Consider the following 25,661-nt stretch of genomic DNA (forward strand, 5'->3'; position numbering starts at 1 on the left):
AGCATACGACATGAAATATCACAAGACAGCAAATGATTCAGCCAAGTTTTTTCTTCCTCTCTCTCTCTCTCTCTCCATTCCTCTATAATCTAGGGCACCCACTGGATCAGTAGAGGAACATTTTAAGACTTTAAATTTTAAGTTGAAATTGGATAGTTTTAAACAAAAATTGTATTCACATTTCTCTGCCAACCTCAAGGGAAATATACTAACTGAAGATCACATTGAAAGGGAGGTGTATTCAGACACTTCCTGGGTTTTTATATTTAACTTCCTTTAGACTCAAAGCAAGAGCACAGGGAGCCCACCTCCATTTCATAGTCTGTTAGCATGTTTCAAAAAGGAGGGAAGAGATGACTGAACAGTTAGAATGTGTAGCAACTCTAACTATGTGGGATGCTGAATAAGATTAGCAACAACTGAAATGCTGAGAGGCCGACAACATCCTCAGAAACAGAGTTAAGAAAAGTCTCGGCATCAGAGATTTAAGAGTGTAGGTCTGTTCCCAACTAGCTTATTATAACAGGAAGATTTAAACTTAATACATAGTACAGAGCAAACCTGAAGATGGCTGACTCTCTTTGGTCAGGAAATAGATCTTTGACCTTTTTTGAACTGAAAAACTTCAAGAGTAAAACAAACACCCCTGATGTATGAGGTTCACGTATATTCTAATGCACTCAGCAATTAATAACTGCAATGTCATCTGTAGGAGGAATACAGCATTATTCCACTTGGTCACATCCAGAGCCCCTCTGCTTACAGGCCACATCACTGTCATGTTTTGCTTACATCTAGGATCAACATACCCTAAAGAATATGTGTTAGATAAATATAAACATCTTGACAGGTAAATGCAAGTATGGACAGTAATACCTTTGAAAAGCACAAATTAATATGACTTACTTCTATGAGAAATATTTATTCACTTAATTTGGCCCTTTCATACAGCTTCTGTTCTTACCTTCCCCAAATATCATTTATCTGCCAAATTGTATTTATTTAAAAGCTTTTGGACTATTTAAATGAAATTACACTTAAACTACTTGCAAGGGCAGAGGACAAGGCCTCAGATTTTGGCAGGATCTCTGCCATTTGTTCAATTAACTCACTGATGATCTGAAAGTAAATATGGTATTACAGGGAGTTACATAATGCCCATCTACGTGACAATCAGCTGAACTTTATTAGCTCTCTCTGAGAAGGCAGAGAGCCAAAGTCATGATGAAATGCAAGCCTCCACCTGGACGCAGCGTGGGGATGGGGATTCAACAATTCACAAAAAGTGCTGGGTTACCTGAATCTGTAGGTCAAGCTCAGGGTTATGGCAAGGATGCCTCCCTAAATTTTGTACCTTGGGTTCCTTGCTTGCTGCACCCAGCCCTGATTTAAATAGTATGATCATTTCAACCACATCTGACATTAGGACACATAGCATACAGGAAGGCAATATTTTCCTTAGTGTGGCTTATAGGACTGAATCAGAAGTACTTGCAAAACCTGGTAAAATTGAAATTTTTTTTATACCAAATCCTTAATCTACTGAGAGAGATGTTCAGAGAATGAGGCCTGATAATTTTCATTTATAATCACTTGAGGAGATTCTGATGCCTTCTAAAATAGATCCTCAATGCAACAGAATGAAACTGGACCCCTATCTTGCATGATGCACAAAAATCAACTCAAAATGCATAACAAGCATGAACATAAGACCTGAAACCATAAACTTCCTGGAAGAAAATACATGGGGTAAAAGCCTTGACATTGGTCTTAGTGATGACTTTTGGGATTTGACAACAAAACCAAAGGCAACAAAAGCAAAAATCAACAAGTGAGACTATATCAAACTAAAAAAGCTTCTGCACAACAAAGGAAACCATCAACAGAATGAAAAGGCAACCTATGGAACGGGAGAAAATATTTGCAAATCATATGGTAAGGAATAAATAAATCCAAAGTATATAAAGAATTCATACAACTTTACAACAACAACAAAATGATTAAAAATGGGCAGAAGATCTGAATAAACATATTTCCAAAGAAGACATACAAATGTCCAGCAGGTACAGGAAAAGGTGCTCAACATCAGTCATCATCAAAGAAATGCAAATTAAAACCACAATATGATAACACCTCACACCCTTTAGAACGGCTATTATCAAAAAGACAAGAAATAGGGCTTCCCTGGCAGCACAGTGATCAAGAATCCACCTGCCAATGCAGGGGACACGGGTTCGAGACCTGCTCCAGGAAGATCCCATATGCTGTGGAGCAACTAAGCCCGTGCACCACAACTACTGAGTCTGCACTCTAGAGACCGTGAGCCACAACTACTGAGCCCGCATGCCACAACAACTGAAGCCCGTGCACCAAGAGCCCGTGCTCTGTTACAACAGAAGCCACCACAATGAGAAGCCCGCGCACCGCAATGAAGAGCAGCCCCCACTCACTGCAACTAGAGAAAGCCCGCGCGCAGCAAGACCCAACACAGCCAAGAAAATAAAATAAATACGATAAATAAATTTTTTAAAAAAAGACAAGAAATAACAAGTATTGCCAAGGATGTGGAGAAAAGGGAACCCTCGTGCACTCTTGATGGGAATATAATTGGTGCAGCCACTATGGACAATAATATGGAGGTTCCTCAAAAAATTAAAAATAGAACTACCACACAATCCAGCAATTTCACTTCTGGGAATTTATCCAAAGAAAATGAAAACAGGATATAAAAGAGATATCTGCACTCCCATGTTCATTACAGCATTATTCACAATAGCCAAGATATGGAATTAACCGAAATATCTGTCAATGGATGAACAGATAAAGAGGTACACAATGAAATACTATTCTGCCAAGAGAAAGCAGGAAATCCTGCTGTTTGCAGCAACCTGGATGAACTTTGAGAACATTACGCTAAATGAAATGTCAGACAGAGAAAGACAAATACTGTATGACCTCACTTGCATGTGGCACATAAAAAAGCCAAACTCACAGAAACAGCGTAAACTGGCTGCCAAGGACCGGAAAGTGGAGGAAATAGGTGGAGGTTAGTAAACGGGTACAGATTTTCAGCTATAAAATGAAGTCTGAGGATCTTATGTAAAACATGGTGACTACAGTTGATAACACTATAGTATATAATTGATATTTGCTAAGAGAATAGAACTTAAATATTCAAGGAAATAAGGAAAGAATGGAGGGAGGGAGGGAGGAGGGGAAGGAGGGAGGTCCTTCAAATACTTGCTATATAATCGAGTGATTGATTGAATAAACAGAAGGCAAGTGAAGACTTAGGCGTGGTTTGGGAGTTATCTTGTACTCTGGGCATTTTCCTTGAACTGAAAGAAACACAAGGCAGAAAGGAGAAAAATATCTGCATGTGGATTTACCCATTCACATAACTTACCACGTTGTTTTTCCTAAGAGAACATATTCTAACATCTTCAAATAATTTCATGTAGAAATATTAAATTTAGTCTGCAATATTATTTTGTACTAGATAATAGCAAATACTATTTTCTCAGGTAAGTAAATTGAAAACAAGTGGCAATTCAATTTCTTAACTTTTGTGATCTTACATTTTTTAAATTTCTGGTCCCCAATATTTTACTAGCCTGCTCACCCAGAATGCTATTAAATTAACAAAATATATGTTCTTAAAAAGTCAGACAGAGTACCTTAACAGAAATCATATATGACTTAAAATGGGAGCACAAAATAAGATACAAGTTTTACACTGTTCTTCAGAAAGCATAGGATTGTGATATTTCCCTCTAGGAGAAAAGGTTATCTTTGGAATCAAACTTTTGGTTGTTTACAGAAGAAATACTTCCGTTTAGGAAGCCGGAATAACGACAGGGATTGGCATTAGACTTTTGATTGTGGAAAACACCTATGACTGCAGTTTACAGGTTGGCATACTGCTGCTGGGAAAGGAAGTTTTGTGTTTTACAGTCTTGAATTCATTTTCGTTTTTTATATCATAGACAACTCCTGTGGGTCCACTGAAGCCTTACTCAATAGATACTCTCTGTTATCCCATTTATTACAGCAATGATTATAATATGAAAACATATTTTGGTGCTAACAAAGCCGTACTGTAGGCTTAATAGCTAAAGTAGCAGAGCAGAATGGCCCACCAAGGTACAGTTTCTGAGAAAATATTGCCACAGAATGTGCATCTAGGGAAAAAGAGATTGTTTCTGTGTGTTAGTTCAACATAGGTTATAGTACTTTGGGGGATTACTGGATGGTGTTTTGGAATTTGGGGCTTCTATGAATGTGGCAAAATCTTTTTCTGTTTTCTAGGAACAAATGCCTAGGTTAAAGTGCAGTAACCAGGGTAACAGATTCTGAGAAAAGATGAATCCTCAGTCTTTTTCACCCAGTCACTAGCTCCAGCTCCCAGTCTCATCAGCTTTGGCCCTTTTCCCATAGGTAGAAGGAGAAGATAAATAAAGTTGTCAACACCGAGACCGATGTGATAAAGAAACCGGAGAGTCAGACAGAGAAAGACAAATACTGTATGATATCACTTACATGTGGAATCTAAAAAATAATGCAAATAAATGTATATGCAAAACAGAAACAGACTCACAGACATAGAAAACAAACCTGTGGTTACCAAAGGGAAAAGGGAAGCAGGGAGGAACAAATTAGGGGCATGAGATTAACAGATACAAACCACTAGGTATAAAACAGATAAGCAACAAGGATATACTGTATAGCACAGGGAATTATCTTGTAATAACTTATAATGGAGTATAATCTGCAAATATACTGAATCACTATGCTGTACACCTGAAATTAACAAGCACAATAAATCTCAAGCAATGGAAATATGAGTTTAACATACACAAGAAATAAGCAAGTAACAGGGATGTTAGGAAAATAGGTCTCTGATTTGTTTAGGGTATTTCTCTAGGTAGCCTTTTTAGTAAGGCTGAAGCATAAAACAATGTTTTCCAAAGTTGAGCCTTGGACGACCTGCACAAAATCACTTGGAGAACTTATTGAAAGTGATGTAGTCAGAAATCTGTTCCTCTCTGTCTCTCAAGTCTGCTTTCCTGTGTTGGCATCATCTTCAGGCAGGCTCTCTCCTGAGATGTCACAGGCTGCTCCAAGATTCCTCGTTCTGCACAGGTAGCAAAACAGAAGCTCCTCTGCCCCAGCCTTTACTAGATTACATTCTACTGGTCTGACTCATGTCACATTGATGATTCCTGTACCAGTCATCGTGGAAGGGGGTGAAATATGTCCACGCCTGGGTTGTTTGCCTAACCATGGTGCCAAGATAGAGGTCAGTCTCATCCAAATCTTAGACTGTGGTAGGGGCAGGTACTCCTCAAAATCAGGCTGCAGCTACTAAAAGACAGGAAACTAGATACTGGCCTGGCAGAAACAAGATATGCCTTTTACAAGACAGTTTATATATGTTCATTTAGTTACTTTTTAGATATTAATTTATACATTTATTGGCACCATTCCTGTTCTAAGAAGGATTTAAGAACAAACATCTGCTATTTAAAAACCCACACATGACGGAAAGAGATGAGTTCTCCACACTAGAGTCAACCTAGATATGAAGAAGTGAAGCCTATCTGCTTCGTTTTTTTAACGATTTTATTAAGGTATGATTAACATGTAAAAATCTCTACATATTTAATGTATACAAATCTATGAGTTTGGAGATAAGAATACATGCATGGAACCATCACCACCATCAAGGCCACAGACATATCCATCACCTCCCAAACTTGCTTCTCACTCCCTTTGTTACTATTAATATTGCTATTTTTATTTTCTGTGTCTGGTAAGAACACGTAACATAAGATCTACATGGGTAGCCCTGGAGCACATTGTGCTAAGTGAAAGAAGTTAGACACGAAGACAAATACTACATGATATTACTTACACGTGGAATCTAAAATAGTCAAACTCATAGAAGCAGACAATATAATGGTGGTTGTTGGGGCTGAGGGGAAGGGAAATGAGGAGGTGATGCTCAAAGGTTACAAAGTTTCAGCCATGCAAAATAAGTTCTGGAGATCTACTATATAGAGCATAGTACCTATAGCTAACGGTACTGTATTGTATATTTAACATGTGCTACCAGAGTTACTCATATGGTTACAGTATTAATCAACGTAGAAGCTCCCTGGGGGTACTTTTAAAATTCTTAATTGTTTTTTATAATCTCTGCCCTTGCTCTGCATTTCTTTGCCTCGTTTACTTCTACACCTTCTTACTTCTCATTTTTGCTCTCTCTAGTTTGGCCTTCCCACAATCTTCCCATGAGCTTAAAATGGTTTAGTTTGGAAAGCAGACCAAGAACATAAAACTATTAAAAGCATCACATGAATTTGGAATTGTATTCAGCTGCTAAAACAGGCCTCAAATAACAGTTGTTTGAGCAAGATACAGTTTTATTTTCTCAATATGGAAGCCCAGAAGAAGTAGGACAACCAGGGCTGATATGAAAGATGGACAATATTCTCATTGTCCTAAGCCTCTTCCATCTTACTGTCACATCGTCTTTAGCATGTGCCTTTCATTCTCAAGGTTGTCTCAATGGAAACAGAGAATATGCCACTGCAACCATAATGTTCCCAGAGAAGGGTGGAAGATGGGAAAAGGGGGAAGGACAGACAGCGTGCATCTTGTCACCAAGTTGCTCCCTTTACAAATTTTTTCCTGGAGTCTCTACCAAATAAATGACTCCTGCTTACACATCAGTCATTTTTATCTGCCAGGAAGACTGGGCATTGCAGGACTTTGGTTTTGTTTTTCGTTTCTTGAGCAGGGCACATTGCTTCCCTTCCCTATCTCCACAATTCATGGAAATGTTACTAATGAAGAAAGAGAAGATAAATATTGAACAATTTACAATGTTCAGCACAAGTGAGTATCCACTGGTTCTTGAGACTCTGCAAATTTAAACCTCAAACTCAAGAGCAACTCATTGTTTCTTTAAGAAACTCTCCCATAAAAATCTTGATAATGCCTCCCACAAATTAAAATGAAAATCAATTTGACTTTAATTTCATCCAGTTTGATTAGACAATAAACATTAAGGAGTAATTTAATGAACAGGAGTGCTCATATTTTAGAAGATAATGGTATCATAAAGTAGAGCCACTATACTATAAATGGGCAATATGCATTCCCAATTTCTCCAGGGGGAAGGTTTATGAGCCCAAATCCCAGACAGAGGTAACACCTTATTGTTATTGGAAACTCGGTCACATAGCTCTCTGCTACCAGATAAGAAATCTAAGGAAGCCTTTTGTTTATACAACATGGGTAACTCAGTTCCCTAACCTGCTATTAATGTCACCTCATTGGATCCCAGGGCATATTCTTTACCTGAGCCCACCAAATTATGTGTGTTTTCTGGTCAACAAAGGCAAAGGAACTTTTTATTAATTTGAGAGAATAGTAGAGCGTAATAAAATACAGTGAAACCACCATTCCCTTGGCATAAACATCCATTTACTGAAGAACAAACTGCAGACTTAGTCATTTAATTCTAAGAATCCCTCTAGTCCAGATTGCTATATTCACTAATGCTTTCCAGACTGATCGTAATTCTTCTACTTTTGCCTCCTTTGCAGCCTATTTTAGTTGGAAAGTTACTAACATCCCCCATTTCTAATATTGTAAATGGGTTGTCCACTGAAATGATGTATGTCATCGTAAAAGTAGGAGAGAAGCAAAAGAGCTCTGCTAGGCAATGTGTCCCTACTATTAATGCTGTGGCAATATGTTTCCATAATTTGTTTTGTTTTGTTTGTAGTTTACTGCTATACCAGCATCAATTCCTGTGTGTGTGTGTGTGTGTGTGTGTGTGTGTGTGTGTGTGTGTGTGCGCGTGTCACAGGACCCTGATTTTTCTTTGAATATAAATTTAGCAGGAAAATAGATCAAGATCCCCTCAACTCCTGGCCAAGGGTGAGCAGGATGCCAGATGCTCTCTTCCTGGAACTTGAATTTTAAGCAGAAAAACCCACAGATTAAAAAGTTCAAGTTCATTCATCCAAAAGAAGTACCCTATAAGGACCATCCATTTCTGCTCCCTGAATTTTCAGAGCAACTGTAGTCATTTATAAAGTTTACAATCTTTACACAATTGTTCAACAATTCTCCGAACTACTCTATATCCTTTTAACAAATATCTACTTTGCTTAGGCTTATCCGAGTTTATTTGCTTTCGACTAAAGAACCATAATTGATATGAAGAGCGAAGACCAAATGTGATAATGCACAAGCCCCCAAAGTCCCTCTACATCCCTGAGTGCTGTGCTTCTAAAGCAAATGGGGGGAAGATAATCCCCCCCAATTCTTGAAAGAAAAATATAGGTTAACTCTACAGAAAAAGTGCTACATAGTTCCAAAAGTTTGATTTATAACTCAGAGCTTCTGCAGTTCATGTCCATGTCTTGGCATACAGGTATTTTTAATGATTTAATTCTAGCTGTCTGATGCACTGAAGGAAATTTAAAGATTTGAACCAATATACCACTGTTTTTAAAGTACAATTTTATTTTTTATATGTATATATATATATATATATATTTTTTTTTTTGTGGTACGCGGGCCTCTCACTGTTGTGGCCTCTCCCGTTGCGGAGCACAGGCTCCGGACGCGCAGGCTCAGCGGCCATGGCTCACGGGCCCAGCCGCTCCACGGCACATGGGATCATCCTGGACCGGGGCATGAACCCGTGTCCCCTGAATCCGCAGGCGGACTCTCAACCACTGCGCCACCAGGGAAGCCCTTTATTATATTTTTAAATAGAGGATTTAGTACTGGAAAGAATTAGATACTCTGACCTGAGCCACAGTAAGAAATAAGGGAAAAAAGATACTCAGTAGAAGGAACTTTGTTCCTAGAGCCCAACTAGCTTCAATCTTTACTACTCTTTATATTACATGTGGCACCTTTCAGAGACAGAAAAATAAGCCTTTTCCCTAAATGGTCCTTATCTTTGGTCTTCTTCCTATATCAACTATAAATTACAATTACTGGGAAATTAAAAGTGGCATTAGTTGAAGGTTACTACCTTTGTATAGGTGGATCAGAAGTTCTTTCTTAATCGATCAAAATGCTTGGGCAGTATTATCAAAGAATAAGAAGCCAGCCATGAAGAACAGAGAACAATATTTAGGGAGAAAATAGAATACTATGCACGTAAATTTCTATTGTCTTCCTTTACTACACATCTCTTCTTCCAGCCTTCAATTTCATGCACTTATAGTAAGAATTTTTTTCTAGTTCATCTCTATAGAAAAAAATAAATTAAAAGCTCAAACTCTTCTTTACAGATTGCTACTTATCAAAGTTCTGAAGGGCTTTCAAAGCATCTAATAAGAAAACAAGTTGTCTTTGGTACATAAAGAAGTGCAAAACAGTATTTGACAATAACAATTTACATTTTACTTACTCAACTGCACATTTGATTACCCATATCCAAACATGAAATTGGTATTTCTTTCACCAAATTTTAAAGCCGAGAAACAGGGTATAAAATGATAAATGAGGAATAAACTGGTTTCCTGTGAAAGAATTTTAGGGATGCTTAAAGGAAGAAATAAAGAGAATCAATCTGAATTGTACTAGCATGGGAAAATGATTGCTTTCTGTTTGCATTGTGGAAGTATAGTGTTATGGTGTATTTATGTTTTATTTATTTTTCAATTGTGAACTATTTTGTGCATAGAAAATAGCACCTATAATGCTTAAAGTTTGTTAGATGTATGGTTTAAATAATGATAAAAACAACACCTAGCACCCAGAACCTAGCTTAAGGAAGAGACCCTTATGGGTATTTTGAAGATCTCTGCATGTTCCTCCCTGAACAGAGGCCCTCCATACCCCGCTGAGAGGTAACAGCTGTACTAAATTTCTTTTAATCATCATTTGGTTTTCCTTCGACTTGCCCTACAAACAGATGTCCCTAGTTGAAAAGCTTGCTCATGCATGTTTTTAAGGTTTAGGTAGATCTTTCCACCACTTTTATTTATTGATTGAGCCGCATTGTTTTTAAAATCCATCTACGTTTCATTACTAAATAGTAAACCACTGTAGGCACAAACCAAATTTGCTTATCTACTGTTTTTAATGATGGAAGTTGGACTGTTTCCGCTATTAAGAAAAAAAGCTGTGATAAATACACGTATCTTATCACTTAGAAATGTGTAAGAGTTTATCCAAGGTGTGAGCGTACAATACCTTATACAATTGCTGTTCTTAAGGTACATGCATCTGCTTTTCTCCTAGATAATACTAACGTTTCCCACGTGATTATACAGTTGACCCTTGAACAACAGGGGTCCACTTATACAGGGATTTTTTAAAAATAAACATACTGGAAAATTTTTGGAGATTTGCAACAATTTGAAAAAACTCGCAGATGAACCTAGTAGTCTAGAAATATCGAAAAAATTAAGAAAAAGTTAGGTACGTCATAAATTCATAAATTATATGTAGATACTAGTCTATTTTATCATTTACTACTATAAAATATACAGAAATCTATCATAAAAAGTTAAAATTTACCAAAACTTATGTATACAAACTGTACATGGCGCCACTTACAGACAAGAAAAATGTAAACAAATGTAAAGTTGAAGAATTAAGTCATAACTGCATAAAATTAACGGTAGTACATACCGTAGTCCTGTTATAATTTCACAGCCACCTCCTGTTGCTACTGCGGGGAGCTCGAGTGCTGCATCAGCTTCAAACGCCAGAGACGCCAATCATCTCCACCTGAGCCCGTGCGTCTCGCCCGTAAAATCTCATCTCGCGGGAACATGAGCTCTCGCAGTTCTCGCGTGTTTTCCATCGTATTTAGTGAAATACCTTAAACCTTGAATAACACCATGAAACCCATGCAAAGTGCTACTAGTGGTGCTGGAAGTGCTCCGAAGAAGCAGAGAAAGGTCATGACATTACAGGAAAAGTCTGAATTGCTTGCTATGTACCGTAAATTGAGGTCTGCAGCTGTTGTTGCCGCCATTTCAAGATAAGTGAATCCTGTGTAAGGACCATTGTAAAAAAAGAAAAGCAAATTCATGAAGCCATCCCTGCAGCTATACCAGCAGGCACGAAAACCTTGTATTTTGCAAAATAACTTTTAATCTCTTATTAACAATGCAGCTTCTATGTGGGTGCAGGATTGTTATAAGAAAGGATACCTGTAGACCCTAATAGGATTGGAGAAAAAGTGAAGTCAATATATGACAACTTAAAGCAAAAGGAGGGCAAAGTATATAAAGCTGGAGAGTTTAATTCCAGCAAAGGATTGGCACCATATAAAAAACTTCAGAGAAATTAGAAAGTCAGACAGAAATTACAGTGTATTTCCATAAAGTTTGCCGAGTGTGCCTGCCCCTCTTTTCTCCCTTCACCTCCCCCACCTCTTCTGCCTCTGTGACTCCTTAGCAAAACCAACCCTTCCTTCTCTTCCTCCTTAGCCTACTAAACGTGAAGGCGACAAAGATGAAGACGTTTATGATGATCCATTTCTACTTAATGTAGTAAATAATCATCATGTTGTACACTTAATAAACCTATCTGTTGTGTATGTGTGCGTGTCTTTGTGTGAAAATCTAATAACTATATGGAAAGAACTATTTAAGATGTTTTTGTGTCATCATCATCATCACCTATGTATTCATCATTAGAACATCGTGTACAAGACAGTCTGGATATTAATCCTATGAGAGTCATAAGTATTACAAATACATCATTGTTTTTAGTTTGCACTTTCATGATTTAGTCTTTTGATAAATGTAAGGTCTTACCTTTAATGTAAAGTTAGTAATTTTCTCCTGTATAATTTGACGGTTTGTGTCGTGTTTAAGAATATAATAAAGAATATGTTTCTCGGGCTTCCCTGGTGGCGCAGTGGTTGAGAGTCCGCCTGCCGATGCGGGGGACGCGGGTTCGTGCCTCGGTCCGGCAAGATCCCACATGCCGCGGAGCGGGTGGACCCGTGAGCCATGGCCGCTGGGCCTGCGTGTCCGGAGCCTGTGCTCCGCAACGGGAGGGGCCACGACAGTGAGAGGCCCGCGTACCGCAAAAAAAAAAAAAAAAAGAATATGTTTCTCTAAAAATATGTAATTACATCTTTTATAATTAATGTCACCAAGAATTGATGTTTGTGTGTGGGTCTGTAGAAGTGGGATTCAATTTCATATCTTTCCACATAAACAAACGTGTGCCCATTAACTTTTTTATTGCTAAGCCCACCTTTTTTCAAATCATCAGTACAGCACTTCTGTAATATAATGTTTTCATATATAAACATGAAATATTTGGATATATGGATATATTTCTAGGATTTCTAACATTCCATTGATTAATTTATCTATTAGCAAGAGTTTTTTTGCACCTGCTGTTGCTTCTACCTGGAAAGCATTTCCGGCAGGTCTTTTCTTGGCTTACTCTTTTCTCCATTTAGGTCCTTTTTTCAAAGGGTACTTTTCTGACAATTTTAACGTAAAATAGTCCCCATTCTCTCATTTTTACCCCATCTCATATTGTATTCACTATATCCTTTACCACTGCTTTATATTTATACTTACTTGTCTGTTTACTGCCTGCATCTTCCATTAAAATGTAGAACCATGAGAGCTGAGACCTTGTCTGGCTCATTTATGCATATTCGGTGCCTTTGGAATACTTGGAAGATAGTAGGCATTTAATGAGATGTTTTTCAAGGAATAAATAAAGAAATAGGTATAAAGTTTGCTCTGTCACTTATGAGATGAGGAATCTTGGGCAAGTTACTTAATCATTCTAAATGGCACTTCTAAAATGTCCATATTATTTCCTTATTTGTAGGCTAAGGCTTAGGGATAATGTTTATAATGTGCCTACGATGGTGCCTGGCACACAAAGTGCTTTGTAAGTGGTATATACTATTATATACCGTCCACTGATAAGAAGAAACAAGATGCAACTTGCCATCAAGAAAACCCCAAATATCAGGGCTTCCCTAGTGGCGCAGTGGTTGAGAGTCCGCCTGCCGATGCACGGGACACGGGTTCGTGCCCCGGTCCGGGAAAATCCCACATGCCGCGGAGCGGCTGGGCCCGTGAGCCACGGCCGCGGAGCCTGCGCGTGTGCGTGCTGAGCCTGCGCGTGCGCGTCCGGAGCCTGCGCGTGCACGTCCGGAGCCTGCGCGCCGGGAACCTGTGCTCTGCAACGAGAGAGGCCACAACAGTGAGAGGTCCGCGTACCGCAAGAAAAAAAAAAGAAAACCCCAAATATAAAGATACAAAATATCAAATGAGAATTTTGGACTCTGATTATAAAAAAATGAAAGATATTTAGAGAGAACCCCCTTGAACTACTTTAAATAGAAGAGGGACTCCACTAGGAGATTACAGTGATATCTCATGGAGCACAAGACTGGAAATGGGGAACGCAAGGAGTCCTCCTTCTCCCCCTCTCATTGCTGCTTCCCTCTGCAATTAATTTAATGTCTTCTTCATTTCAACTAGCTTTCTGTTTTTTAGTTAATAGAGTAGCCACAGGCTACTGAATTTATATGTTACAAATTCAGCCAATCAAAAAGAGGTCAATCTTATTTTTTCAAAGTCCCAATTCCAAATTTTCATGGAAAGGATTGATTTGACTGCTTTGATTTATAGACCTACCATTCAACAAATTGGTTGTGGTTAAAGAGCAAGGGTCATATTGTACAAATATAGCAGCTCCCTCTAATCCATGTGGGTGGAGAGAGCAATTACCTGCTCCCCAAAAGGAAGCAGACCTCAATAAGTTAAGGGGGCTGAGAGGATCATGGATAGGCATCCACTCTCACTATATTTTTTTTGAATGTTAACAGTGTCCTTTAAGCATCAGCTCACAAAAGAACCACAATCACAGGCATAGTACAGTGAAAAGACCACTACCCTGAAAGTTAAAAGACTTGGTTTCCAGTATCTAGTTAACCAGCTGGAAAAATTCAGAGAAGTCACTGTACAGTAAAAGGGTTAAATTAAACAGTATTACTTTTTATTGCTTTAAATGTTTAAAATTCAATCCTTTCAATGATGGGCTAAATTCCAGGATATGTTGATGACTATAAATAATATTTATTTTTCTCCAAAGTTAAAGGCAGATAGATATTGGGATTGACATGAAACTCTTATTTTACCTGGCATACTGAATGGCTCCAAAAGGGCAAGGCACTGAGAAGGATATATTTTTCTTCCCTCATTTGTCCTAACATTCCTCTGGAGGGGTCACTCCCATGGTGACAGCTTCTGGGAAATTTGACAGTACCATCACCAATTAAAGTGCCTCTTTTTCTTGACAGTCAGTACCTATTTTATTCTAGATGTGCAATTTGGCCTCTTTCTGTCATAAACCTTCTCTCTTGGATAGCAGTTTGAGGAAACAGACACCGCTACTTGATTTCTCTCATACCATGCGAAGTTTCAGCCCACTGAAATCTCATCCACATGGCACTAATTCATTTTCCCTTTACAGCCCTCAAATTCAAAAGGCACTATCCACAGGTCCACGAGGCAAAAGACCAAGTAGATAATAGTTTGCAAATGATATAGACAGCAAAGCCATTAAGGTAAAAAAAATAAAATACTGTGTTTTTATTCCCGTCTTGCCCCTAGGTTCTTCATGACCTTTTTTTTTTTTTCTTAGATTCCATATATATGTGTTAGCATACGGTATTTGTTTTTCTACTAGAGAATGGATTTGAGGATATGGGGAGGGGGAAGGGTAAGCTGTGACAAAGTGAGAGAGTGGCATGGACATATATACACTACCAAACGTAAAATAGATAGCTAGTGGGAAGCAGCCGCATAGCACAGAGAGATCAGCTCGGTGCTTTGTGACCACCTAGAGGCGGGGGATAGGGAGGGTGGGAGGGAGGGAGATGCAAGAGGGAGGAGATATGGGAATGTGTGTATATGTATAACTGATTCACTTTGTTATAAAGCAGAAACTAACACACCATTGTAAAGCAACTATACTCCAATAAAGATGTTAAAAAAAAAATACTGTGTTAACAACTGTATTACAGTAATGTAGGCCACATTCATACCTGAAAAAGAATGATTAGAGAAGCTAAGGCTTCTTTTTCTGAGCAACCACCAGAACCGGTATTAAGCTAAGATGTTTAAATAGGTTATCTCATTTAATCCTGTCATAAAATCTCCATTCTTAAAATGAGGAAAAGAAGGCTTGAAGAAGAGACTCCCAAATTACACAGAAAAAAAAAAAGTATTGTTTAGTGCAAGTTTCACAAACTCAAATGTTCACAGGAGCCAAGCAGGTAAGACAAACGAATAAATTAGGTGTGGCACTTGCATATTAAACAAGAAAAATTTTCTTTGCCTCTAGAATTAAGAGTACAGCAACTTTCAAGTATACAATACAGTATTATTGACTATAATTTTAAATGTTCTCACCACAAAAAAAGAAAGGGTAATTATGTGACATGATGGAGGTGTTAGCTAATGCTATGGTGTTAATCCTTTTGTAGGATATAAGTGTATCAAATCAACACGTACATCTTAAACTTAGACAATGTTATATATCAATTATATCTCAATAAATCTGAAAGAAGAAAAAGAGAACACTGTCTCCTTTTCCTTGAAAATCCCCACCCTCTAGATCCATCCTTCATTTTTGAAGGTACATTTTCTCTATTATAAGAAAGGCAACAATGTGAAAGAAATGGTCACTGCTTATTGTCCCAGCTTTGCAGTCAGGACAACAATATAGAAGGATAGATATTATGGCAAACTATAGAGGTCATGTCTTGACTAAATGGAGGAGACAGAGTAACTCTCTAGTTGATAGTTCCCCTAGGATATGGACACATTTTTCAAGGGAAGATGCAAGTCTGGATTTTTACATGAAGTCCTTTAATTTTTAAATGCTGGCTCAAACAATTTAAAAATATAATACATAGGCCAAATAAAATACACCTGTGGATAAGTAAAAAAATGAAGATTCTGGATAGTGCACACCTGGGTTTGAAACCGAACTATGCCACATAACAACTATGTCCTTAGCTTCTCTAATCCTCAGTTTTCTCATTTGTAAAATGGAGATTAAAAATAGTACCTGTAAAAGAATCATTAAAAGGATTACATGAGATAAAAAGAAGCACTCAGTACACAGTAAATGGTCAATAAATGTTAGCTAATGCTAAGTAAATGCTAAGTAAATGAGTCAGGATTTAAACTAAAGTTTACCTTCCTCCAAAGCTCATACTTTTCACATTATATCACCATTTATTTAACCAGCTGAGGATCCTTCACAGTGATTTAAGGACCTCTCCTAATTTTGTTCCATCATGTAGTTGCTTTCCCCCCATATAATTGTGATTAATTCCCTGAACTTACTTTAGCTAGCACACTTAAAAAGCTAAACATTGGCTTTGGTCACCAATAAAAGAAATACCCAGAAAGTTTAGGCTCAACGGTATCACAAAAGTTGTGTGTGCATGTGAATGTGTGTATGTATGTGTGTGTGCGTCCCATATCTCACTCTGCATGCCAAGATGTTTACATATTCCTAAAACCAGCGTATTTTATGATCTCAAGATGGCTGCTAATGCATGGTATACATGCTTCCTTATCCACATGTAGCAGGAAAAGAGAATATCTTTACTCCTGAATTCTCAGCAAAACCCTGAATTTCACTTCTATTAGAACTAAGGTGACATGAGAATGGGATGGCAACCCCAGAACCAAAGCATACAATCAATGAAATGAACTGATCTGACTGGCTTAGTTTACCTAGGTTTTTGGCTTCACCACTAGATGCCCACAAGAGAAACTGGCAAGTGTTTTCAAAAGGGATTGAGGAGAGGGTTATAAAAGAAGATATCAACACATGTCCACTAAACTGGTTTTGAAATTTTGTTTCTTTGGAGAATTGAAGGGTAAGTTTTATTACCAGGGGGTGTTGAGTTAGCCATGGACTGCACCAGTTATGCTCACTGATAATTTTACTTTAAATAATGCCACACTTTAACACAAAGTAAAGTGATACTTAGTATCACAAACTCTTACAGCTTAAAAACTACAAGAAATCTTAGAGAGCAGCTAATGCAACATATATATTTGATAGATAAATAAAAATATTTCCTGAATAGCATAAATGTCATGCTTAACATCAAACTTAAAAGTTAATTGTATTTTATATGTTTATATTTCTCTACTCATATTTATGTTTTCTTTGAGCAGCTTAGAAAAAAGATACAAAACAAACCTCAATCTTTATAGAGAAAATTTAGATTGATAAAACATAAAGCAATTTTTAAACCAGACTTACATTCTCTAAGTACTTCTAAGAGAAGACAACTGATGGATCCCTGTTTGAGGGAGGAAATAGATAATAGTCTCTACATCTGCCTGGGCACATGCTATGGTCCCACATAGTAATTCATCTGGCTTGATGTATTTTCAAGTTCTCCAGCCTATAATATGAAAAGAGAAAAGAGAAGAAGAAACAGAGAAAGGGGATGGGAACGGAAGAGAAGGGAAGGGAAAGAAATAGCTTAATTACTAGACCTTGTATTTTGTCAAAGGTGAATCTTTTTCAAGGTTTTCAGATTTAGAAAAAAAAAATTATATTGTTCTCGGATTTTGTCTCTGCCAACATCAATAGCAGAATATTGTCAGAAGTGGTAAGCAATGCTATACTAATACAATGCAATACCATACCAGACCATACCATACCATGCCATATCATACCATACCATACAATGCAACACAATACTATATATATATATACACACATATACAAATATATACATATATATGCTTCACTTGATAGGGAAACCAAATCCATTATAAAATCTACATCTTTACAAGTTTTTTGTTTGTTTAGGGATAACAATAGTAGTATGATAAACCTGTGTTCTATACTCCTAACTTGAAAGTTAAAACATTGTGTTTTTATAGCTTTCAAAGATATTCCATAATTAAACCCTCTAAAAGGTAAAGAATCTGTGCATATCCAAAGCAAGAAGAAAAATAAGCAAAGATTTTATAATGACTTTTCCCAAAACATACATTTCTCAATCTCACTATTCTTCCTGGTATTTTTCTCACATAAAAAAGTATGATTTATAGCCTAGACTTTTAATGGAATAATGATCCTAATGTTAAGATTAACTATGGTCTGGATGGAACTGCTGTGTCAAACAACAGAACACAGGTTGAAAAAAGCCAATTTGGGGTTTAAATTAAAGATTGAAAAAAAGTTTTTTTTATTTCTCTGGAAATAATAGCCTTCTTGGACTACGTGATTATCATTGTGTCCCTAATTCACTGGTAAATAAAGATTTACAGAGTATATATGTGGCTGCACAGCAAATAATCTTTGAACTACTTTTACCACTAGTTCGACCGTTCGTTGGATGTTATTCATCAATGTTTCACTTCAGGGAAAAAATACTTGGAGCAGTGTGAAAATTATTTCTTTAACAGGTAGCACCACATTTCTTTTTGTGGAGGGAACCAAGTTTGTGTAGGGAATGCAATGAAACAAAAGCGAGTTCGGGAAAAGTGAAAGTGGTGATAGGTTGGCAAAAACAAGCACAACAGAAGAAATATTTAAAATTCTCCGCACTGGAGAAAAAGAGATAAAGTATCCTCTTTTGGTTGCCTTTAATTACCTATCGTATACACAGAGAATCAAAAGTGGGGAAGGTGTGAGAACAAAGAAGAGAGAAGGAGGCACGAAGAGGGTGAGGAAACACAACCAGGGAGCCTGAAACTCAAATTCTGGAAATAGCTACAGGACTTCTAAAAACAGGCATGTCTTACTGTGAATTTTAAGTTCTATGTGTTTCTTCAGGGTAAAACTCTCCATCTACTCAAAAATTCAGGAAAACCTGGACACAAATTCCTTAAATAAATGGTTTGGTGAAAAGTGAGGGGGAAGGCTAAGAAGGCTGCTTCTTGGTTCATGTGGTGTGAAACAGAGACAGAGGCAGAATGGACAGACCATCCCCAAACTGACCTTATTCATCAGAAGATGATGACTTTATTCATCACTCATCTCAAGGACCTTAAATAGTATCTGGCATGTAGTAGGTGCTTAATAAATATTTGTTGGTTGAAGGAATGAATGCATGAATGAATTAATTAATTAATGGAGAATTTGAAAGGCAGCAGTGATTTTAAGAAAGTAAGCCCTTTGGGAACCATGCAAATCCTGGAGAGGTGGTCATACTGTTATATATGAAATGAAGTTTCAAGTAATCTTTTCCAAATCTTACAGGTCAATAAAAGCCTGTTTAACAAACATCTAGTTTACATCTAGGTTAACATTTAAGACTTTTAAAAATCATTGTTTCAAGAATAAATATGACCAAAAGGTTTGTTTTTTTTTTAATCTTAAAGTATCTACTTTTGCTTGCCTTTAATTACCTATTGTACAGAGACTCAAAAGGTTTCTAAAGTTACTACTAAAAGTAAATGTCCAGAGGATAATTTAAAACTACTGGAAGAAAAGCATCCTGAAATACAGCTTTATAGACACTCTAGTTAAACCAAAAACTCTATCAGGCTGATTTCAAAGTATTAAAGGGTTAAGGCTAACAAATTACCTTAAAACTTAGTGGCTTAAAAGAGCAAAAAATATGCATCACCTCCCAGTTTCTATGGATTGAAATGTAAGAACTACTTAGCCCAGTGATCCTGGCTTGGAGTGTCACAGGAGGTTGCAGCCATGATGTTAGCCACGGCTCAGTTTTCTGAAGGTTTGAATGGGCTGGAGGATTTCCTCCCAAGGTGGTTCATTCAAGTAGCTGGCAAGTCAGTACTGTTTCTTGGCAGAAGGACTCAGTTCCTCATTACAAGGATCTCTCCTTAGGGCTGCTTGAGTGTCCTCACAAGACAGGCAACTTCCACTTTCCAAGTGATTCAAAAGAAAGAAAGAAGCTTCAGTATATTTTACAACCACCCTTGAAAGTGACACACCATGACTTCCACCACATTTGATTCATTAGAGGAAAGTCACCAAGTACAGCCCATAGTCAAGAGGAGGGAAATTAGGCTCCACATTTTATAGACAGGCGTGCCAAAGGTTTGGGGGACACATTTTAAAACCACCACAATTACTGTGAGTCAAAAATTTTAAGTATTCAGTTAAAAAGCTATATTTTAAATATATGTTGTACTTCAGTAATATAATGCAATTTAACAATTTAATGACCTTTTTTTTTTTTTTGGCTCCGTTGGGTCTTTGTTGCTGCTCGCGGGCTTTCTCTAGTTGCGGTAAGCGGGGGCTACTCTTCGTTGCGGTGTGAGGGCTTCTCATTGCAGAGGCTTCTCTTGTTGCGGGGCATGGGTTCCAGGTACGCAGGCTTCAGTAGTTGTGGCACACGGTCTTCAGTAGTTGTGGCACGTGGGCTTCAGTAGTTGTGGCTCGTGGGCTTTAGAGCTCAGTAGTTGTGGCGCACGGGCTTAGTTGCTCTGCGGCATGTGGGATCTTCCCGGACCAAGGCTAGAACCCGTGTCCCCTGCATTGGCAGGCGGATTCTTAACCACTGCGTCACCAGGGAAGTCCCTTCACTGACTATTATTTTAGCAATTAGAAATGCATTATTTAGCAAATTAGAAGTAAAGTAGTCCGTGAAGAATATTCCTTTACTGTGTCACATTACTGAAGAATGTTGTTAAAACTAGATCTTAAATACAACTTCTTTAATGCCAAATCAGCAAGGTCTGCCAGGTTGATGAATTTTTATCTCATTTTTCCATCTTTATTCATTATTCCTGACATTTTTATTTAATTAAAACTTGGCCATCTCCAAATGAAATTGAAAATAGTTTTTAAAGACAGACATCAATGCTTTGCATTCTAACAAAGGACAACGTGTGTATAGTTTCATGCATGCATTCCCAGAAAATATGTAGGTATTTATAGGCACTGTAGTGTATCAGAATAAAATTGATAATTCATTAAAATCACTTTAAAGAGCTGTCCTTGCCATTGGGTTTGAAGATGAACTTCTAGCTCACGACATTTCCTTTTGAAGGAATCGCTTTAAGAACACAAGTTATATTAACCTTAATGTACATCACAACAAGAAATAAAAAATGTCATAGTAAAAACATTCAGTTGAAGAACTGCTACCCTTAGGCAACACAGAGAATGTTACCACCAGGCTTTGTAAAACAATAAGTATTTGATATCTTTTAGGGACCACTACTAAAGAGTTGTTATGAATGAGGATATTAGATCTTAAGATTCCTATATCTATTTGTGCTTTTGATTAATCACTTATAAATTTAAACAACAAAAAATCGTGGAGATTGTTCACATACAAGAAAGAAAATTAGCATTAAATATTAGAGATCTTTCCTAAATAATGCATTGTTTGAATAACCAGACTTGCTTTAATTAATATTTTCCATTGCATGTTTATTCATACCAGAAAGGGGAATAATTCATGTACAGACTATTGAACCAATTTTCTGCAAATGTTAGAGAAACAGTGGACACCTAATTTGACCAGAAATGGAAAAACATGACTGCTAGCTGATAATGATCATATTTTACTCTGAAATTATGGGTCAAAATTGTAATGTTTACCTCCCTACTTCACTTAAAAACTTGTTGTGCTATTTTCCCACGTGTAATCTCCTCAAGGAACTTCTAATGTCATTGAGGAAATTAGACCAGTATACATAGAAGGATCCCAGAATCCCGTTTAAGGCAGTATATGAAGAAGTCCTGGGTTTTAATGATTATGGTATAAGAGGTCACACAATTCCAACACTGAATGCACCTCTAATATATATATTAGTATCCCTTTAGCTGAGGCCCTATGAATAACATGATTCCTGTTAGAAATGGAAGTTATCAACAGATTTTTCAAAGGTTCTAAGGGCAATATAATTAGTAACAATAAAAGATATATAACCCATCAATAGTATAACATTTAACTGTTCATATACAAATTTTAATACTAACGAGCATCTCTTCCTCAAAGCAAGTCATACATAAGACTTACATTCCAAAAGGAGGACTCCATATGTACCTAGACCAAGCCAGAAACAAAAAATGAAAGTTTAATCTAGTGTTGTATTTGCAAGTTTTAATAACTGGAATCTTGAAGAAAGTAAATAATTCTGGGTTAACCTAAGTTTTCAGCATATTTGCCATTCATCACTGGGTAGAGTATAGTCAAATTTGATCTTTTGCATTGACAGGCATTTTTAACTATATATTTAAGGTAACCACAGAAAATAATATCATCCAACACTGATCCATCATAATAATTCATGATTAGTATTTTCTCAAAAAAAGACATTGAGTTATATGCTATTATAACCATATTAAATGCTTATTCATACTAATACAAAAAGAAAAACATAGTCACCTACTCACACAAAGATTTCTAACTTTATAATAGCTAATGATCTTCCTAATATTAAGAAACCTACAAAACTCTAGACTGACTCAGATGCTCCACTGCAGACTAAACATTCTCGAATAAAAACAAGAGCTGGGCAGTAGTTAAAGCAGCAAAAACAAGTTTTACTCAGGACTATCGCAATAAGGTAAAAGTGACTCAGTACCAAACCTGGATTAATTGCAAATACAGGGCAAGTGGGAATATACAGCCCAGGAGTGGAAGGGGAGGGAGGGTAGTGGATGGAAAATTATTAAGAGGAACACCAGGGATAAGGAGAATTTCACCTAAACTGACCTAACAGGGTTCTTTGCTGAAGATAGGCCAGGGTAATTAGGCATCATCTGGGGGTGGTGAAGGATGAAGAACCTGATCAGATATAGAGGGTGATCAGATATTGAGGATGGGGGTCTCTTGCTAAACTGACTTGGCAGGGTTCTTGTTAAAACTGGATTTTACAAGGAAGTATACAGGTGAGTCCAGGAGAAGGTTCAGGAGCCTAACTAAAGTTTGGTCAATCAAGCAAAGAATCTGTCAACATAAACATAGATGATTTTAGGATACATACTGTAGTGATGTACAATCACTGCATGATCATTTTCATAGTTAACATCTAGTTTCAAAAAGTTCTAAGTGTGAACACACTTATCAGTAGAGTTTAAAAGAAAAAACTACAGTCATCCTTCAGTATGTATGGGGGATTGGTTCCAGGATCCCCCACAGATACCAAAATTGGACGGTGCTCAAGCCCCGCATATAAAATGGCATAGCATTTTCATACATAACCTACGCACAACTCCCATATACTTTAAATCATCTCTAAATTACTTATAATACCTATTGCAATGTAAATGCTATGTAAATAGTTGTAAATAAAATGTAAATGCTATGTAAATAGCTGCAGGCATGGTACAAACTCAAGTTTCGCTTTTGGAACTTTCTGGAATTTTTTTACAATACATTTTTAATCCACAGTTGGTCGAATCCATGGATACAGAACCTGCAGATACAGAGGGCCAACCGTATTTTTTTTCATAATTGTGAGCACATGGAAGGTCATTCTAAACATATTTTCAAAGTTCAAAACTGTAAAGAAAGAGGCTGATAGATTTGAAAACATAAACATTTCAGAAATTTGAATAATAAAATGCCATTATCAATGTTTACAAAAGACACACTGGCCTCAGCACTAGTCCATTGATCCAATAAGAAGCCTCCACCTTAGAATTTCTTATATTCACTGTTGCCCCTACTAGGAACTCTGTTGCTCAGGTCTCCAGATGTCCTTATTTCTCTCACTTCCTTCAAATTACTACTCAACTGTCACTTTCTCAGTGGGGCCTTTCATGACCACTTTATATAAAATAAATGACACGCCTCCCCAAAAGAAGCAGGTATTCTTATTCCCCCTTACCCTACTTTATTTTGTCCAGAGCATTAGTCCCCATCTGACATACTTTGTACTTAGTTGTTTGTTTATTTTCTGTCTCCATTCCCACTCCAAATAAAAGCATGATCCATGAGGTTAAGGACTTCATTTTGCCACTGCCGTATCCCCGGTAACTAGAATGGTTGCTGCTCCATAGTCTGTGCTCAATAGGTTTTCATTAAATGAATTCCTAAAAGAAAAAAAGGATTTTAAAATATTGCTACATGCTGCCAGATTACCTTCCCAAAATGTTGCAGCAATCACCACTATATGTAAGAATGACTGTAACTGCTTCCCCATACTTTCACCAACACTAGACATTATCAATCTATTGTGTATTTATTTATTATCAAAAGGATAGGTGTAGCTTTTATCAAATGAATAGTCAAACCTAATTTATAGCCAGGAGTATATATTTTTGTTGATAGAGTCCTATGTAACACACTATACAGCATGCAAACAGAAACAATGCAGATAAAGTTTCCGAGTTAATATCCTCAATAGTTCATGCTCGTGCCTTTTAGCTCTAAGAATTAAAATGCAAATAAAATACATCTTCAGGGGAACCTGTGGAAGGCAGTAATCCCTCCATTTCAAGAAAGCATGTTTCAGCCAGCACCATCCTTCTGTGAAATAAGCAATTTCTCTGGCAGGTCTGAAAGAAAGAATGAGAAAAATGAGAGGATCACTCATTATAACTGCCCTCCTGGAATCCTTTCAAGAATATGCTTCCATGATGATAAAGAGAATTCAGAGGCTAAGAGGCACTCTACTAAGATTTACGGGAGGTTTGGAATAGATCCACATGAAAGATAAATACAAATTGCAAAAGAAAGACGGATGTGGCAGTGGTAAAGACATTCCTCATGTGACACGGAAGACCCCAAGGAACAGTGATTCCGGGGATGCAAACTCAGCCTGATGAATAGCTCTTGAGAATGACAGTTGTAAAAGAACATCGAGCAATTGGAAGACCTATGGGGAAATTGGCTTAGAATCTGAAACTAGATGGTCTGTATGATAAAGTTTCTAAGGCACAGATTATCTTTAAAACATCTCAGTGTTCAAAGACCACTGCCATACCCAATGTAGAAATTACAAAGATGGGCCATTCTTTGCATAGTTCTGAGTTAATACAAATAATAGCATAAACCAAAATTAAAACAACTTTCTGCCATTCTTTTCTTTTTAAGTTAGTCTTTCCTCTCATATTTAATAGGATTTTAAAAAGTAAAATAGCTGTCTTTCCAAATTGCAAACTATAGATGTTCTATATAAACGCCAAATAGTCAGGCTTACTTCTAATATTAGCCAAATTCCCCATCTGAGAGACAGAACTTAAGCTGGCATTAAAGCAAAAAAATAATAATAATAATTAATTAATTAACTACTGCCAGATTACAGAAGACTTGGATCATTTCAATGATGTTGCCAACAGATGGCAAATTCAGAGCAATGGGAGGTAATGACAAAATAATTACTTCTCAAGCCAAGATCCAAGCTAAGAGTGTGCTCTCTGAGAAACAATGATTCTGCTCACTGCTGAGGGAAAAGACATACACACACAAATATTAGGAGAAAAATAATCAAATCTATAGAAATTAAGGCTGAGAACTAAGGTTAAAAATATTCTAGTAGAAGGAAAGGAAAAAGGGAAGGAATATTTTAAATATGCCAATTAAGAATAAAATTATATTAAAATTATTCAATGGTAATAATGCTGACCTTTTTAAAGCAGTATATATATAGTCCATGTCCTTTTACAAGTATGTCCTCATTCAACCCACAGGAACGCTATGAGCTTGATTTTAT

At 37.1% G+C, this 25,661-nt stretch overlaps 1 long non-coding RNA gene across 1 annotated transcript in view; it reads right to left on the minus strand.

The window, feature by feature from the left end:
* Window positions 1-10,495: 10,495 nt before the first annotated feature.
* LOC141278355 (uncharacterized) overlaps window positions 10,496-25,661 on the minus strand; it is a 45,845-nt gene continuing 30,679 nt past the window's right edge. The window contains exons 5-7 of the long non-coding RNA XR_012330942.1: window positions 24,417-24,504; window positions 17,323-24,039; window positions 10,496-13,207 (exon numbers count right to left, since the gene is read on the minus strand). This is a non-coding gene — a long non-coding RNA (uncharacterized lncRNA). The remainder of the gene's footprint in view (window positions 13,208-17,322; window positions 24,040-24,416; window positions 24,505-25,661) is intronic.

Source organism: Tursiops truncatus, chromosome 3 (assembly GCF_011762595.2).
Source record: "Tursiops truncatus isolate mTurTru1 chromosome 3, mTurTru1.mat.Y, whole genome shotgun sequence".
NCBI classification, from domain to species: domain Eukaryota; kingdom Metazoa; phylum Chordata; class Mammalia; order Artiodactyla; family Delphinidae; genus Tursiops; species Tursiops truncatus.